A 19251-nucleotide genomic window follows, 5' to 3' on the forward strand; every position below is an offset into this window, starting at 1 on the left:
GTGCACTTAAAATGTGGTAGTAAAAATTGAGAGGTGGTGTAGATTGCAGTGGTGGTCTATCTTTTTTAACAGCAGAATAAACAACAATATTAACTATCCCTGACAATGCAACCACGGCCCTTAAACTGGCAGCATAGTTTGCTATTAGAATGGCTTAGTAACAATGAGTTTCAGTGTGCAATGCAGAGGTGCCGCAAATATCTTTGCACAAGTGGGACACTAATGAAGTCCAACAGCCACTTTTAGGATGCCACTAAGTTTACTCAGTGTTTGCTAGTATAACGGCTTAGTAACAATGAGTTTGAGTGTGCAATGCAGTGGTGCTGCAAATAGCTTTGCACCAATGGGACAATAATGGAAGTCCAACAGCCACTTTTAGGATGCCACTAAGTTTACTCAGTCTTTGCTAGTATAATGGCTTAGGAACAATGAGTTTGAGTGTGCAATGCAGTGGTGCTGCAAATAGCTTTGCACCAGTGGGACACTAATGGAAGTCCAACAGCCACTTTAGGATGCCACAAAGTTTACTCAGTGTTTGATAGTATAATGGCTTAGTAACAATGAGTTTGAGTGTGCAATGCACGGTGCTGCAAATAGATTTGCACTAGTGGGACACTAATGGAGTCCAACAGCCACTTTTAGGATGCCACTAAGTTTACTCAGTGTTTGCTAGTATAATGGCTTAGCAACAATGAGTTTGAGTGTGCAATGCAGAGGTGCTGCAAATAGATTTGCACTAGTGGGACACTATAGGAAGTACAACAGCCACTTTTAGGATGCCACTAAGTTTACTCAGTGTTTGCTAGTAAAATGGCTTAGTAACAATGAGTTTGAGTGTGCAATGCAGAGGTGCTGCAAATAGATTTGCACCAGTGGGACAATAATGGAAGTCCAACAGCCACTTTTAGGATGCCACTATGTTTACTCAGTGTTTGCTAGTATAATGGCTTAGTAACAATGAGTTTCAGTGTGAAATGCAGAGGTGCTGCAAATAGATTTGCACTAGTGGGACACTATAGGAAGTCCAACAGCCACTTTTAGGATGCCACTAAGTTTACTCAGTGTTTGCTAGTATAATGGCTTAGGAACAATGAGTTTGAGTGTGCAATGCAGTGGTGCTGCAAATAGCTTTGCACCAGTGGGACACTTATGGAAGTCCAACAGCCACTTTTAGGATGCCACAAAGTTTACTCAGTGTTTGCTAGTATAATGGCTTAGTAACAATTAGTTTGAGTGTGCAATGCAGTGGTGCTGCAAATAGATTTGCACTAGTGGGACACTAATGGAGTCCAACAGCCACTTTTAGGATGCCACTAAGTTTACTCAGTGTTCGCTAGTATAATGGCTTAGCAACAATGAGTTTGAGTGTGCAATGCAGAGGTGCTGCAAATAGATTTGCACTAGTGGGACACTATAGGAAGTACAACAGCCACTTTTAGGATGCCACTAAGTCACTAAGTTTACTCAGTGTTTGCTAGTAAAATGGCTTAGTAACAATGAGTTTGAGTGTGCAATGCAGAGGTGCTGCAAATAGCTTTGCACTAGTGGGACACTAATGGAAGTCCAACAGCCACTTTTAGGATGCCACTAAGTTTACTCAGTGTTTGCTAGTATAATGGCTTAGTAACAATGAGTTTGAGTGTGCAATGCAGAGGTGCTGCAAATAGATTTGCACTAGTGGGACACTATAGGAAGTACAACAGCCACTTTTAGGATGCCACAAAGTTTACTCAGTGTTTGCTAGTATAATGGCTTAGTAACAATGAGTTTCAGTGTGCAATGCAGAGGTGCTGCAAATAGATTTGCACTAGTGGGACACTATAGGAAGTCTAACAGCCACTTTTAGGATGCCACTAAGTTTACTCAGTATTTGCTAGTATAATGGCTTAGTAACAATGAGTTTGAGTGTGCAATGCAGAGGTGCTGCAAATAGATTTGCACTAGTGGGACACTAATGGAAGTCCAACAGCCACTTTTAGGATGCCACTAAGTTTACTCATTATTTGCTAGTATAATGGCTTAGTAACAATGAGTTTGAGTGTGCAATGCAGAGGTGCTGCAAATAGATTTGCACTAGTGCGACACTAATAGAAGTCTAATAGCCACTTTTAGGATGCCACTAAGTTTACTCAGTGTTTGCTAGTATAATGGCTTAGTAACAATGAGTTTGAGTTTGCAATGCAGAGGTGCTGCAATTAGATTTGCACTAGTGGGACACTATAGGAAGTCCAACAGCCACTTTTAGGATGCCACTAAGTTTACTCAGTGTTTGCTAGTATAATGGCTTAGCAACAATGAGTTTGAGTGTGCAATGCAGAGGTGCTGCAAATAGATTTGCACCAGTGGGACAATAATGGAAGTCCAACAGCCACTTTTAGGATGCCACTATGTTTACTCAGTGTTTGCTAGTATAATGGCTTAGTAACAATGAGTTTCAGTGTGAAATGCAGAGGTGCTGCAAATAGATTTGCACTAGTGGGACACTATAGGAAGTCTATCAGCCACTTTTAGGATGCCACTAAGTTTACTCAGTATTTGCTAGTATGATGGCTTAGTAACAATGAGTTTGAGTGTGCAATGCAGAGCTGCTGCAAATAGATTTGCACTAGTGGGACACTAATAGAAGTCCAACAGCCACTTTTAGGATGCCACTAAGTTTACTCAGTGTTTGCTAGTATAATGGCTTAGGAACAATGAGTTTGAGTGTGCAATGCAGTGGTGCTGCAAATAGCTTTGCACCAGTGGGACACTAATGGAAGTCCAACAGCCACTTTTAGGATGCCACAAAGTTTACTCAGTGTTTGCTAGTATAATGGCTTAGTAACAATTAGTTTGAGTGTGCAATGCAGAGGTGCTGCAAATAGATTTGCACTAGTGGGACACTAATGGAGTCCAACAGCCACTTTTAGGATGCCACTAAGTTTACTCAGTGTTCGCTAGTATAATGGCTTAGCAACAATGAGTTTGAGTGTGCAATGCAGAGGTGCTGCAAATAGATTTGCACTAGTGGGACACTATAGGAAGTACAACAGCCACTTTTAGGATGCCACTAAGTCACTAAGTTTACTCAGTGTTTGCTAGTAAAATGGCTTAGTAACAATGAGTTTGAGTGTGCAATGCAGAGGTGCTGCAAATAGCTTTGCACTAGTGGGACACTAATGGAAGTCCAACAGCCACTTTTAGGATGCCACTAAGTTTACTCAGTGTTTGCTAGTATAATGGCTTAGTAACAATGAGTTTGAGTGTGCAATGCAGAGGTGCTGCAAATAGATTTGCACTAGTGGGACACTATAGGAAGTACAACAGCCACTTTTAGGATGCCACAAAGTTTACTCAGTGTTTGCTAGTATAATGGCTTAGTAACAATGAGTTTCAGTGTGCAATGCAGAGGTGCTGCAAATAGATTTGCACTAGTGGGACACTATAGGAAGTCTAACAGGCGCTTTTAGGATGCCACTAAGTTTACTCAGTATTTGCTAGTATAATGGATTAGTAACAATGAGTTTGAGTGTGCAATGCAGAGGTGCTGCAAATAGATTTGCACTAGTGGGACACTAATGGAAGTCCAACAGACACTTTTAGGATGCCACTAAGTTTACTCAGTATTTGCTAGTATAATGGCTTAGTAACAATGAGTTTGAGTGTGCAATGCAGAGGTGCTGCAAATAGATTTGCACTAGTGTGACACTAATAGAAGTCTACTAGCCACTTTTAGGATGCCACTAAGTTTACTCAGTGTTTGCTAGTATAATGGCTTAGTAACAATGAGTTTGAGTTTGCAATGCAGAGGTGCTGCAATTAGATTTGCACTAGTGGGACACTATAGGAAGTCCAACAGCCACTTTTAGGATGCCACTAAGTTTACTCAGTGTTTGCTAGTATAATGGCTTAGTAACAATGAGTTTGAGTGTGCAATGCAGAGGTGCTGCAAATAGATTTGCACTTGTGGGACACTAATGAAAGTCCAACAGCCACTTTTAGGATGCCACTAAGTTTACTCAGTGTTTGCTAGTATAATGGCTTAGTAACAATGAGTTTGCAATGCAGAGGTGCTGCAAATAGATTTGCACCAGTGGGACAACAATGGAACTCCAACAGCCACTTTTAGGATGCCACTAAGTTTACTCAGTGTTTGCTAGTATAATGGCTCAGCAACAATGAGTTTGAGTGTGCAATGCAGAGGTGCTGCAAATAGATTTGCACTAGTGGAACACTAATGGAAGTCCAACAGCCACTTTTAGGATGCTACTAAGTTTACTCAGTGTTTGCTAGTATAATGGCTTAGCAACAATGAGTTTGAGTGTGCAATGCAGAGGTGCTGCAAATAGATTTGCACTAGTGGGACACTAATGGAAGTACAACAGCCACTTTTAGGATGCCACTAAGTTTACTCAGTGTTTGCTAGTAAAATGGCTTAGTAACAATGAGTTTGAGTGTGCAATGCAGAGGTGCTGCAAATAGATTTGCACCAGTGGGACAATAATGGAAGTCCAACAGCCACTTTTAGGATGCCACTATGTTTACTCAGTGTTTGCTAGTATAATGGCTTAGTAACAATGAGTTTCAGTGTGAAATGCAGAGGTGCTGCAAATAGATTTGCACTAGTGGGACACTATAGGAAGTCTATCAGCCACTTTTAGGATGCCACTAAGTTTACTCAGTATTTGCTAGTATGATGGCTTAGTAACAATGAGTTTGAGTGTGCAATGCAGAGCTGCTGCAAATAGATTTGCACTAGTGGGACACTAATAGAAGTCCAACAGCCACTTTTAGGATGCCACTAAGTTTACTCAGTGTTTGCTAGTATAATGGCTTAGGAACAATGAGTTTGAGTGTGCAATGCAGTGGTGCTGCAAATAGCTTTGCACCAGTGGGACACTAATGGAAGTCCAACAGCCACTTTTAGGATGCCACAAAGTTTACTCAGTGTTTGCTAGTATAATGGCTTAGTAACAATTAGTTTGAGTGTGCAATGCAGAGGTGCTGCAAATAGATTTGCACTAGTGGGACACTAATGGAGTCCAACAGCCACTTTTAGGATGCCACTAAGTTTACTCAGTGTTCGCTAGTATAATGGCTTAGCAACAATGAGTTTGAGTGTGCAATGCAGAGGTGCTGCAAATAGATTTGCACTAGTGGGACACTATAGGAAGTACAACAGCCACTTTTAGGATGCCACTAAGTCACTAAGTTTACTCAGTGTTTGCTAGTAAAATGGCTTAGTAACAATGAGTTTGAGTGTGCAATGCAGAGGTGCTGCAAATAGCTTTGCACTAGTGGGACACTAATGGAAGTCCAACAGCCACTTTTAGGATGCCACAAAGTTTACTCAGTGTTTGCTAGTATAATGGCTTAGTAACAATGAGTTTCAGTGTGCAATGCAGAGGTGCTGCAAATAGATTTGCACTAGTGGGACACTATAGGAAGTCTAACAGCCACTTTTAGGATGCCACTAAGTTTACTCAGTATTTGCTAGTATAATGGCTTAGTAACAATGAGTTTGAGTGTGCAATGCAGAGGTGCTGCAAATAGATTTGCACTAGTGGGACACTAATGGAAGTCCAACAGCCACTTTTAGGATGCCACTAAGTTTACTCAGTATTTGCTAGTATAATGGCTTAGTAACAATGAGTTTGAGTGTGCAATGCAGTGGTGCTGCAAATAGCTTTGCACCAGTGGGACACTAATGGAAGTCCAACAGCCACTTTTAGGATGCCACAAAGTTTACTCAGTGTTTGCTAGTATAATGGCTTAGTAACAATTAGTTTGAGTGTGCAATGCAGAGGTGCTGCAAATAGATTTGCACTAGTGGGACACTAATGGAGTCCAACAGCCACTTTTAGGATGCCACTAAGTTTACTCAGTGTTCGCTAGTATAATGGCTTAGCAACAATGAGTTTGAGTGTGCAATGCAGAGGTGCTGCAAATAGATTTGCACTAGTGGGACACTATAGGAAGTACAACAGCCACTTTTAGGATGCCACTAAGTCACTAAGTTTACTCAGTGTTTGCTAGTAAAATGGCTTAGTAACAATGAGTTTGAGTGTGCAATGCAGAGGTGCTGCAAATAGCTTTGCACTAGTGGGACACTAATGGAAGTCCAACAGCCACTTTTAGGATGCCACTAAGTTTACTCAGTGTTTGCTAGTATAATGGCTTAGTAACAATGAGTTTGAGTGTGCAATGCAGAGGTGCTGCAAATAGATTTGCACTAGTGGGACACTATAGGAAGTACAACAGCCACTTTTAGGATGCCACAAAGTTTACTCAGTGTTTGCTAGTATAATGGCTTAGTAACAATGAGTTTCAGTGTGCAATGCAGAGGTGCTGCAAATAGATTTGCACTAGTGGGACACTATAGGAAGTCTTACAGCCACTTTTAGGATGCCACTAAGTTTACTCAGTATTTGCTAGTATAATGGCTTAGTAACAATGAGTTTGAGTGTGCAATGCAGAGGTGCTGCAAATAGATTTGCACTAGTGGGACACTAATGGAAGTCCAACAGCCACTTTTAGGATGCCACTAAGTTTACTCAGTATTTGCTAGTATAATGGCTTAGTAACAATGAGTTTGAGTGTGCAATGCAGAGGTGCTGCAAATAGATTTGCACTAGTGCGACACTAATAGAAGTCTAATAGCCACTTTTAGGATGCCACTAAGTTTACTCAGTGTTTGCTAGTATAATGGCTTAGTAACAATGAGTTTGAGTTTGCAATGCAGAGGTGCTGCAATTAGATTTGCACTAGTGGGACACTATAGGAAGTCCAACAGCCACTTTTAGGATGCCACTAAGTTTACTCAGTGTTTGCTAGTATAATGGCTTAGTAACAATGAGTTTGAGTGTGCAATGCAGAGGTGCTGCAAATAGGTTTGCACTTGTGGGACACTAATGGAAGTCCAACAGCCACTTTTAGGATGCCACTAAGTTTACTCAGTGTTTGCTAGTATAATGGCTTAGTAACAATGAGTTTGAGTTTGCAATGCAGAGGTGCTGCAAATAGATTTGCACCAGTGGGACAACAATGGAAGTCCAACAGCCACTTTTAGGATGCCACTAAGTTTACTCAGTGTTTGCTAGTATAATGGCTCAGCAACAATGAGTTTGAGTGTGCAATGCAGAGGTGCTGCAAATAGATTTGCACTAGTGGAACACTAATGGAAGTCCAACAGCCACTTTTAGGATGCTACTAAGTTTACTCAGTGTTTGCTAGTATAATGGCTTAGTAACAATGAGCTTGAGTGTGCAAAGGGCAGGAGGGTACAGTGGCAGGGTTGTGGGTCAGTGTACAGAAAAGAAAGCCTCACTTTCTATTCCTCCTAATGGGGAAATGCAGTGAGGAAGTCCCTGAGCTTAGCTACAGAGACGATGTTATCTTCTGTAGCTGTTAAAATGTTTCCACGGACTTGACTGTCACCTATGGCTCTGAGCCTGCTGTTATTAGCCCTTACAAGGGCTAATAGAAACTTCTATCCCTATTCTGTATAGCGCTGTGTGTAGAGCCTACACAGCAGTATCGGAGACAGGAGCTATGCCAGCGGTGACTGACACCCAGACGCAGAAGGCAGATAATGGCGTCCAGACGGGCAGATACCCGTTTTTATTATGCAGGGACATGTGACATGGACATCCTATCACACATGCCGTTGCTTCTCTGGCTAAAAGTCCTCTTAGGCGTGTGTGTGTCTGAGATTGGCGGACATGCTGGCCCGCCCCACTACACGTGCGCACTTAGGGAAGGAAGACAAGGAAAAAAAAAAAATGGCGATCGCCATTATCCCAGCAGCAGTGATCTGAATGCGCTGTTCCCGCACACTATACGCTGAAATTTCATAATAGTGTGAGTCACAGAGTGACTTACACTATTACAGCGGAAAGCCAGCTACTAATTAGCTTGGCTTTTTGCTGCTAGAACCGTTCTCGAACGTAACTAGAACTATCGAGCTTTAGCAAAAAGCTTGAGTTCTAGTTCGATCTAGAACAGCCCCCAAAATCACTCTAACCGCGAACTGGAGAACCACGAACCGCGAACCGCGCTCAACTCTACCCAGGTCACAGCCGGCACAGAGAACAAGGGGAACAGGAACACCTGTAACTGACACCAGCGGGTCTAGGTATTACCCTATGTAAAAGGCAAGTTAAAACTACAATACCGGTGTGGACTGTTTCCTTCTCGTCTCTGCACACATATACTTACTGTCCCTTACCATTGCCCCTTCACGCCCCCCGTCATCCACTGCTGGGGCTTAGCCCTGCTTGTGGAGGGCCCAAAAACCTAAGCTGCACTACTTCATTAGCCCCAGCAGGACCCTGCAGCGGCGGCCTCAATAACCTGGCCGCACACTGCCAGTGGCATAGTTAAGAACTCTTATTTTATTTCCTTTTTATTTTTCACACCTTTTTTATCGGACCAACCCCCAGGGTCATGGAATCAGGCATCGGCCGTGACCACGACTGTCCCCCTCTGCGCACCACACGCCGAGGTCCGAGTACCCAACAGCCCTGGGATGTCACATAAAATTGAACTGTTTGGCCATAATGACCATTGTTACATTTGGAGGAAAAAAGGAGAAACTTTGAAGAACACCATCACAACTGTAAAATATAGGGGTGGCAGCATCATGTTGTGGGTTTGTTTTGCTACAGGAGGGACTGATGCACTTCACAAAATAGATGGGATCATGGGGAAAAAAGATTATGTGGCAATAGTGAAGCAAAATTTCAAGACATCAGCCAGGAACTTAAAGCTTGGGCAGAAATGGGTCTTCCAAATCGACAATGACCCGAAGCATACTGCCAAACTGGTTACTAAGTGACGCAAGGATAACAAAGTCAATGTTTTAAAATAATTAATAAAAAAAAAGCCATATGCGGTTCCTATTTGTATGCACAAGCAAGGTAAGCACAGGTTTGGGGACTGCAGCCTGTAGCCATTTGCTATATCTGTGCTGAAGTATGATAATATGGGGGAGGCCTACACCAATTGTTTTATTTATTTATTTTATACCATGATACTGACCCGCAGACTGGGTCTGTGATTGGTTGCAGTCAGATGTTGTCACACAGGCTGCATATGGATGAGCAATGATGAGCGGCCCAGGGAGTGAATGGGTGGCCACGGGAGCAGATCCTTGGTAAGTTTGCTTCATTCTTATTTTCTTTATTTTTGTTTTTTGTTTTTTTTTAATTTTCTGAGTGCAAGATCCGGATCAATATCTGAAATCCCGGGCCACGACCCAACACCCGGGTACCTTTGAAACCACACGGATCCGGACTTTTACAGACCGGGTCCCCCATCACTAATTATGAATGTTTTGAAGGCTGGATATAGTTGTAATACCAACTCTTAAAAGTGTTACCAGGCCATAGAGTAGCCATATAGAATTATTTAAAAATCATTTGTTTCAATCCTAAGGCCCTGTGCACACTAGAAAAAATAATTTTTCTCAAGAAATTTCTCCAGAATTTTCTCCAGAAAGATTAGTGCACCTGCGTTCAAAAAACACGTCAATAACGCGTGCGTTTTTTACGTGTTTTTGGTGCGTTTTTGGTGCTTTTTTCCGTAGGTTGGTCCCTGCGTTATTTTACCATTATCTATGGCAAAAAACGCAGGTACCTGCAGAAAAGAAGTGACATGCACATTCTTTTTCTCAAGATATTCTGCAGAAAGAATTTTCTTGAGAAAGAAACACAGTGTGCGCACAGTTAATTTTATTTTCATAGGTTTTGCTAGAGAATGTCTGCAGAAAGGTTGCAATCATTTTCTCAAGAAATTTCTGCAGCAAAGACGAGGGTAAAAACGCAGTGTGCGAACAGGGCCTTATTCTATAAACAGAAAAGAAAACTTCATCCACTCTTTACCCTTCGGTATATCACTATAGAAGAACACCTAGTCATGGCAGCATTGTACAGATTATGATTTTTAGGAACTAAAGACACTAGTTGGGCAGGAATATTTTAGAAGTTTTGATAATAAGAAACTAGAGTATTGCAAAATTTATCAGAAAAGGTGACCTCAAGATTCTGTTAGGTTTGAAGAAGCTTGGAGTGATCTGGTCCGGCATCTATGGAGTACCGATATGGCAACTAGACCATGGTCCTCCAAATGATTTTGCTTAACTTCACGAGAAGCACATACAAAACTCTGAAAGACCTGGCTCTTAAACTTTATCAAACATATGGAAAAAAAATTAAATATGTCTAAATTTCACTTAACTAAAAATAAGAAAATACTTTGTTGGTGTCCATTCGTGTTATTTCAATTTTCTGTTAAATGTCTGATTATAATGCAAGGTGTCAACACTATTTCCGTTTTCCAAATCTACCTTTCATCTCACAACAGGAAATATATCATTACTTTTCATAATCTGCTAAATTTAAGATATATATCTGCCCTCCTGCAGTACTGCTGTAGAAATCAATTCTCTATGCCATGGCAATTTTCCACACATTGCCGAAATTATCAATCTTGTTTTATGTTATATAATTTACTAATAACTTCCGCAAATCACAAAACTGGTCTACTACAGAATTTCCTTTCGTAAATTGAGACATAAAGTAAGTTACTGTGAATATAGAATGCAAATATCAAGTGAAACAAGTGTAGCACGCATCAGAAGTTCCTCTGCTGAGAAGTCGTTTCCTAAATGTTGTAGAGCAGGGATGTAAAACTCAAATACACAGAGGTCCAAAATTAAAAACTGGGACAAGGTAGCAAGCCAAGCTTGATATTTAAGAAAAAAAAGTCTACAGCTGAGGAAGTTTTCCGTATCATGAAATATAACAATGAACCTTGTCATTTGGAAACAAACTTAAAGGCGTTTTCCCACAAATAAAGTACATTTTAATTAGTAGATCTATAGACTCAAATCACATGACTGGAGCATTGGGAATCTGCTTGTGGGCAGGGCCGTACATAAAAATGGGCCCCCATAGCATAAATTCTAATTGCTCCCCCCCTGAAAAAAAACCCTTAAGCCTACTGAAGCCCCCCAACCATACAGAATAATCGTCCCATGTAGTCCTCAATACAAAATAATGGGCACCACATAATCTTCCATATAGTATTATAGGTCCCACATAGTCATCCATACAGAATAATGGGCCCCACATAGTCCTCCATATAGTATCAACTTTCCTTCCTTCCAGTAAAATGGGCCTCATATAGCCTTCCATACAGAATAATGGGCAAATAATAGTCCTCCATATAGTATTACTAGGTGTTGTACCCAGCATTGCCCGGGATAGTAACTACGTGTCTCTCTCTGTCTCTCTCACTCTCCCTCTAACTCTCTATTTCTGTCTGTCTCCCTCTCTGACTATCTGTTTCCCTCTCTGTCTGTCTCCCTCTCTGTCTGTCTCCCTCTCAGTGTTTCTGTTTCTGTGTGTCTGTGGTGTGTCTGTGTCTCTGTATGTCTGTGTCTTTGTGTGTCTGTGTCTCTGTCTGTATCTCCCTCTCTGTCGGTCTCCTTTTTTTGTCTGTCTCCTTCTCTGTCTGTCTCCCTCTCTGTCTGTCTCTCCCTGTGTTTTTGTCTTTGTGTGTCTGTGTCTCTGTCTGTGTCACTGTCTTTGTGTGTCTGTGTCACTGTCTTTGTGTGTCTGTGTCTCTGTGTGTGTCTCTATGAGTGTGTCTCTGTGTGTTTCTGAGTGTCTCTGTCTGTCTGTCTCTGTGTCCCTGTCTCTGTGTGTGTGTGTGTGTGTGTGATTTTGTGTCTCTCTATGTGTCTCTGTGTTTGTGTCTGTTGCAGTGTGTCTCTGTTTCTTTGTGTCTATGTCTCTGTCTGTCTATGTCTCTATGTGTCTCTGTCCGTGTGTCTCTCAGTGTGTCTCTGTCTATGCATATCTGAGTCTCTTTCTCTGTGTGTCTCTGTCTCTCTGTCTGTCTCTGTGTGCCTATCTCAGTCTCTGTGTGCCTCTGTGTGTCTCTGTGTGTCTGTCTGTGTGTTTTTGTCTCTGTATCATTCTCTGTGTGTCTGTGTGTATCTCTGTATTAGTCTCTTTGTGTCTCTATGTGTGTCTGTGTGTGTGTCTTTGTGTGTGTCTATTTGTGTCTCCATCTCTGTGTGTCTCTGTCTGTGTGCCTGTGTGTCTGTCTCTGTGTATTTCTCTGTATCTCTGCCTCTGTGTCTCTGTCTCTGTGTGTCTTTGTCTCTGTCTGTCACTACCAATATCACACATGCGCTTCTTATACTAAGAATGTTCTTCGTTGCTTATTTCAACCAATCAGACCTCCTATTAATGACCTGTAGCTCCCAGCTCCATTGGCTTTAATGTAAGCAGGTTCCCTGAGTCTAATGAGGCATCTGTGCAAAATTTTGTGATTGTAAATGCGATGGTATGGATTCCTTTAGCGGACATACACACACACACACACACACACACACACACACACACTCAGCTTTATATATTAGATGGCCCCACATTGACTTTCATATAGTATAATGGGCCCCACCTAGTTCTCTATACAATAAAATGAACTCCACATAAAAAAAAATACTGACCTCTCCTTGTTCCCTTGCTGCTCTACACCATGTGTAGAATTATTAGGCAAGTTGTATTTTAGAGGATTTTTTTCATTATTGATCAATAACTATGTTGTCAATCAACCCAAAAGACTCATAAATATAAAAGCTTAATGTTTTTGGAAGTTTTAGTGTTTTTTTTTTAGATTTGGCTATCTTAGGAGGATATCTGTTTGTGCAGGTAAGTATTACTGTGCATAATTATTAGGCAACTTAATAAAAACCAATTATATTTCCATCTCACTTGTTTATTTTCACCAGGTAAACCAATATAACTGCACAAAATTTAGAAATAAAAATTTCTGACATGCAAAAACAAAACCCAAAAAAATTAGTGACCAATATAGCCACCTTTCTTTATGATGACACTCAACAGCCTACCATCCATAGATTCTGTCAGTTGCTTGATCTGTTTATGATCAATATTGCATGCAGCAGCCACCACAGCCTCCCAGACACTGTTCCGAGAGGTGTACTGTTTTCCCTCCCTGTAGATCTCACATTTTATGAGGGACCACAGGTTCTCTATGGGGTTCAGATCAGGTGAACAAGGGGGCCATGTCATTATTTTTGCACCTTTTAGACCTTTACTGGCCAGCCACGCTGTGGAGTAGTTGGATGCATGTGATGGAGCATTGTCCTGCATGAAAATCATGTTTTTCTTGAATGATACCGACTTCTTCCTGTACCACTGCTTGAAGAAGTTGTCTTCCAGAAACTGGCAGAAGGTCTGGGAGTTGAGCTTCATTCCATCCTCAAACTGAAAAGGCCCCACAACTTCATCCTTAATGATACCAGCCCATACCAGTACCCCACCCCCACCTTGCTGGCATCTGAATCGGAATGGAGCTCTCTGCCCTTTACTGATCCAGCCTCTGGCCCATGAAGAGTCACTCTCATTTAATCAGTCCATAAAACCCTTGAAAAATCAGTCTTAAGATATTTCTTGGCCCAGTCTTGACATGTTATCTTATGTTTCTTGTTCAAAGGTGGTCATTTTTCAGCTCTCCTTACCTTGGCCATGTCCCTGAGTATGGCACACCTTGTGCTTTTTGATACTCCAGTAACGTTGCAGCTCTGAAATATGGCCAAACTGGTGGCAAATGGCATCTTGGCAGCTTCATGCTTGATTTTCCTCAATTCATGGGCATTTATTTTGCGCCGTTTTTGCCCAACATGCTTCTTGCGACCCTGTTGGCTATTTGCCATGAAATGCTTGATTGTTTGGTGATCACGCTTCAAACGTTTGGCAATTTCAAGACTGCTGTATCCCTCTGCAACACATCTCACAATTTTGGACTTTTCAGAGCCCGTCAAATCTCTCTTCTGACCCATTTTGCCAAAGGAAACCAAGTTGCCTAATAATTAAGCACACCTTATATAGGGTGTTGATGTCATTACACCACATGTCTCCTCATTACAGAGATGCACATCACCTGATTTACTTAATTGGTAGTTGGCTCTCAAGCCTGCACAGCTTGGAGTAGGACAACATGTATAAAAATTATCATGTGATCAAAATACTTTTTTGCCTAATAATTCTGCACACAGTGTAGTATCAGCAGAGAATGCTCTGAAGATCTTCACTGTTCCGCACAGCAGACACTAAAAAATTATGTCATTGCACCTGCTGCACTGAGACATTAGATTCAAAGGAGGAATAATGGACAAGGGAGGGGATGGCTTCCCTCTTCAATCATTGCTTACAACTGTATCAGTATCCAAAATGCTGATAAACTTGAAAGTGCGATTCTGGACAGGGGGCATTGTTATATTGCTGAAGACCCTACATGAAATTGCTGCAACATGTGGCGCAAGTTTTCAGGGCCTGGAGAATAGTTTTAAGATTCACATCCTTTTAAGAAAAGTCTTCAAATTAGGAATAAATCATAAATAATAAACCAGAAAGATGGCACACCCAAAAGGAATGTATCATGTAACCCTAAAAGGCAAAGAAAATAAAGAAGAAAAGAGTATAAATAGGAAACATTGCTATACTAGCCATCTTAATACTACGGTGAAGTGCAGATTTTTATATAAGGGAACCATGTATCATTTATGATTTAGGATCCTAGCTTTGTAAAATACTATTATTTACTAAATTATGCTAACAGACAGTGAATGAACAGTATTACTATATTATTACAGAATAATAAAGCTATATGAGGATACGCAATAGCACTGAAGAGACTGAACATTAACATACCATACAGTTATGTAACAATTTTTCCATACAACGGGGAAGAAGACCACCACATTTCACTTAATAACACCAGAAAATTATTTATTGGCACAATAGTGCTTAGACTGCAGGCTGAATATAAGAATATGTTACTGGTCAGGTGGAGTCAGTACACAATATGAAATGATATAACCCATAGTCCTCTCTAATGTCATCCACTTCCTGTGAGTAGTTACATTGTGAAGGACTCGTAATGGCATTGCCAATATCATGTAAAGACGAATTTCTAACTATCATTGCATCCAGAAAAAAAAAAAGATCAATCGTTGAAGAGGATAGACCATTTTATCTTGTTTTGCATCATAATAGACTTGCAGAATGGTGGTAATGAGGTCAATGGTGCACCTGTAGCTGAAGGTCTGGCACATTGCCAAAAGTTCTGCAAAGGGACTGTTTTATGCCATATGCTTCATATGTGACACCCAATTTTACCTGCAATAGAGAATGAATCAGTCATAGAACCATACATATGGCCAATCATGCTCGGTGACTTCATTGACTTATGTCAGAGCTTCTGGGAACATTTTGTTTAATAAATTCATGGACGAGGTAAAGTGAGGGGAGTCTTTATTCAAATAAACTATTTTTTTCTGTGTGGGTTTTTTTTTACCCTTACTGAGTTAGTACTAGGCATGTCTGATAGATCCCTCTCCATTACTAACCCCTGGGTTTATTGTCAGCTGTCAATTCACAGCTGACATCAACTCCCCCCAAAAAGTTACCCCGTCTACGTTTGGGTGTTTGCCTGCAGAAAGCGTATAGTCAAAAATGGTGCAAGACAGAGTACACGCTGACTCCGTCTGCTCCAATATACTCAGAGGCCCCATTGGCACATGCGTCCAAAACCCGTTTTGTGGGGTGGGTCGGACGGAAGCTCTGACGGGACCAGTGAACGTAAGTAAAAACGCAATGTGAAGGGGCCCTTTGCCGGAAAATGCTCAAGTTTCCCATTGACTTCCATTATACTCGTCACTCGAATTGAGTGGGTCCGAGCATCAGATCCGCTTGATTCGAGTAACAACCATTCAAGCATTTTAGTGCTCGCTTGTCACTGCATATAACATGTCTATCCATTTTCCATATTTAATTACTTTCTTTTCTTGATCTTGCAATTTCATGTCTGAGAATTCTATAAGGCATATTTTTGTAACTACTAAATAGTACACAATTACTCTGCCAAATGTCTTAAAACTTTGTGTGTGCCAGGTTATTATAATTGACTTTCAGCAGGAAAATATTTCCCAAAGGAAGGGTTGAATTTACTGTATCCAGAGCTCCAAATCTACTACAGGGAATGTTTTAAGGGTCCCCTAGAGACACACCTGAGAAAAATGTAAGAAGCAATGTACATGTAAATATGCAAGGCAGCAGCTTGGTTGCCATTGTGATGTTGATGAAGCTTATTCTACAAGATTTCTATGTGTGATGTTTCTCAAAAGAGAATAGGTGCTTAAATCAGGAAGGGTAATGGACACACAAGCGAGAACAACTCATTTTAAAGACAATCTAATGTTTCTCCATAATCACATTTGCACAGTGCTGCCCTATGCTGCAGCAAATTATTCAGAAAGCTATTTATGTAGATTACATTATATATTTGCAAAGTACAAGCTACGCAAGTATTCAGAAAATGAAATGACCTTGCCAGGTACAGTCAGCCTTTAATCCTCACCTCTATAGAAGAGATAAAAATGTAACACAGCAGAAGTATGTGTCCGAAATGCGGAATGCGCAGGCCGCGTAGAACAGGCTCTTCGCTGATGTATAGTTGCCATGCTTGGTGGCTATTTATTATTGCTCATGTTGCCTTTCTGTTATCAGCTCCTCTCATTATCGACAACTCTCATCTCTCAGAAAGGTTATCAGACTCACATTCCTCAGGCTTCAAACAGAATAAAAGAAGACAAACCTTAGAATGCAATTGTTCAGAAATGAACAATATTCTTTCAGAGGAAAAGTGGAGCTGTTAGCAGCAGAGAAGACAAGCCTCGGACATCACCAAGGAGACCAAGAATGGATTCTCATCTTTGTGACAAGGAGTCGAATAGAGAAAAAAAAATCTCAGCATTGTGAAGTGAGTGTAATGTTTTGGGGAGAGTCGATGCTATAGTATCTTCACATTGATTCCATTTTTTCTTTGAAGGTAGATGTCAATATCATAAATTGTGGTAAACAAAAAAAAACTATAATCCAGAAGAACATTAACAAAATATAATGTTCTTGACCAAGGACAAGACGAGCTGGGGGCCAGCAGACTGTCTTTACTCACTCTGGCCAAAGATAAATGCAGTGGCCTTCTTGTGAAACGTCTGGAAAAACGTCTCCTCAAAATACAAGATAGCTCTTCATGCTTCAGTTCTTCTATGCAAATGTGAATTCCTCTGATTTTTATAACCACTAAAAGCGCGGACTACTGAATTGTAATCTCACAATTTCATCTTACTGGTTGTCTGAATAGTAGCCAGTGTTGAGCATTGGAACTGGAGCGCTGTTTATTATTTTAAGGCATGTGTTATTACTACTTTCTTGCAGGAAATGTTTCTTAAAGGGGTTGTCCACAACTAACATATTGATGGCTTGAATGGGAATAAGCTACATTAGCACCAACCACTAAATAATGTAGTGACATTTCTGTCTTCCAGCTGCTGCTAGATTATACAGTATATAAGCTGATTCAACCCACACTAATCTTGTTTTGGTGACCTATAGGTTACCAATGTGCTAGTCTTGGTAAATTCCTCTACAGATACACACCCTGTAATACCCTTTATGAATTGTGCTGTTGGCTCTTGGGAACTTGTTAATGTAATACTGTTTTTAATGATACCTTCATTACAACTAAGCATTATCACAGTGGACATAAATTAACCTTTAAAGGGAACCTGTCAGGTGCAGTATGAACCCAGAACCATGAGCAGTTCTGGGTGCATATGGCTAATCCCTGCCTAATTGTCCTTTTATACACTAGGATAGATAAAGAGATCTTTAGAAAAAGTTTTTCTAAAGAACTTTTTTATATTATGCTAATGAGCGCAGGGACTAGTCGCAAAGGCGTTAGTTCCTGCGCCCATTACACCCTCTTGGCATGTTAGCACGCCCACAGGTGCATGTTGACATGCTATTCAATGCCCAGCGTTATCAGCAGTGACATGCGTACCTGTGTCTATTGTCACCACTTCAGAACGTCAGGTTTAGGCATCATGCACATGATTAGAAAACCAGCACGTACGGTGACTTCTCATCATGCGCACTGACCCTAAACCCGGTTCTGAAGTGGTAACAATGGACACAGGTATACGCATCACTGCCAATGATGCTGGCAATGGGAATTTAATAGCATGTTAGTGAAGGAGGGAGCAAGGTGATGGCCAGCATTGCTCTTCTGCCTGTTCTCACTCCAGGATGTGCATGTGCTCTGCCCAGGCTTGGGGGTGCGACACTTATTTGGGTCCTCAGCGGCTCGTCCGCCACCCCGCCACTGGTTACTGCCATAGGCATCATACTTTGGCAACACATCAAAGAAATAGTTTTCCTTGAACTCAAACTTTAACTTCTTCATTCAGCATATAAGCTTTCTGGGAGACATCTTCATAATACAAGTTTCAATCTTCATAATAACCTTCCTAGGACAGACATGCCACTTTCGCTTGTGTTACTGTTCTGCTGCCACTGCTCAATGGACTAACCTTCTGTCCAGCCCTCGCTCTGGGCACTATTCCTTCAGCAGCTGAATCTGACTTCTGTGGTCCCCATCTCTTGCAATCATGCTCATAGGACACAATGGAGGGTTCCTCCTGGAGGCCTGGGCAAACTCTGGAACAGAGCTTGTGGTCCAAGGACCTCCTGTGCAGCTCACCATTCCATCTTCACCAAACTGAAACTCACTTCCTTGCTGTCTGCACTTACAACCTTTACGCCACCCACTCCACTCTGTATCCCAGGTTACTATTGTATCGATTTCTAGTTTGCTGAATCTGCACTGAACATTCCCTATAATAATACATTCTATCTACCAATGTCTTCTCCTCCTGCACTTGTCCATATTTTGCACTAAATCCTACCTAAAACATTCTTATACTTTACATAATACACATTACAATATTTCCTGCAATAAAAGACCTTATATAAAACATTTTACACTCTATATACTAAACACTAGCTAGGATAGCGTTTATAGCAGAGAACTACGATGTAATACACTTAAAAGTACAGTTACATTTATAATAACACTATAACCCTTTGGCCGCTAGGTGGCGTCAGTTACTGCGCTGCCCCAGCTCTGCTACATTGCCAGCAGCTGCACTAAATATATTCAACATTAAACCTCTTTGTATCACAGTACTGTACATTAGGGAAAACACTGTGTAATAGGAGGGGGAGCAAATCGACCACCTCCTACATTAGCACAACCCTGCAGGACTCATTAGAATATCATAAAGGATCTTTAGAAATACCTTTTCTAAAGATCTCTTTATATAACCTACTAGAT

General features: G+C 41.1%; 1 long non-coding RNA gene across 1 annotated transcript in view; it reads right to left on the reverse strand.

The window, feature by feature from the left end:
* LOC142309842 (uncharacterized) overlaps positions 1-16974 on the reverse strand; it is a 229643-nt gene extending 212669 nt beyond the window's left edge. The window contains exon 1 of the long non-coding RNA XR_012754011.1: positions 16435-16974. This is a non-coding gene — a long non-coding RNA (uncharacterized LOC142309842). The remainder of the gene's footprint in view (positions 1-16434) is intronic.
* Between the last annotated feature and the right edge of the window lie 2277 nt (positions 16975-19251).

Source organism: Anomaloglossus baeobatrachus, chromosome 5 (genome assembly GCF_048569485.1).
Source record: "Anomaloglossus baeobatrachus isolate aAnoBae1 chromosome 5, aAnoBae1.hap1, whole genome shotgun sequence".
In the NCBI taxonomy this organism is placed as follows: domain Eukaryota; kingdom Metazoa; phylum Chordata; class Amphibia; order Anura; family Aromobatidae; genus Anomaloglossus; species Anomaloglossus baeobatrachus.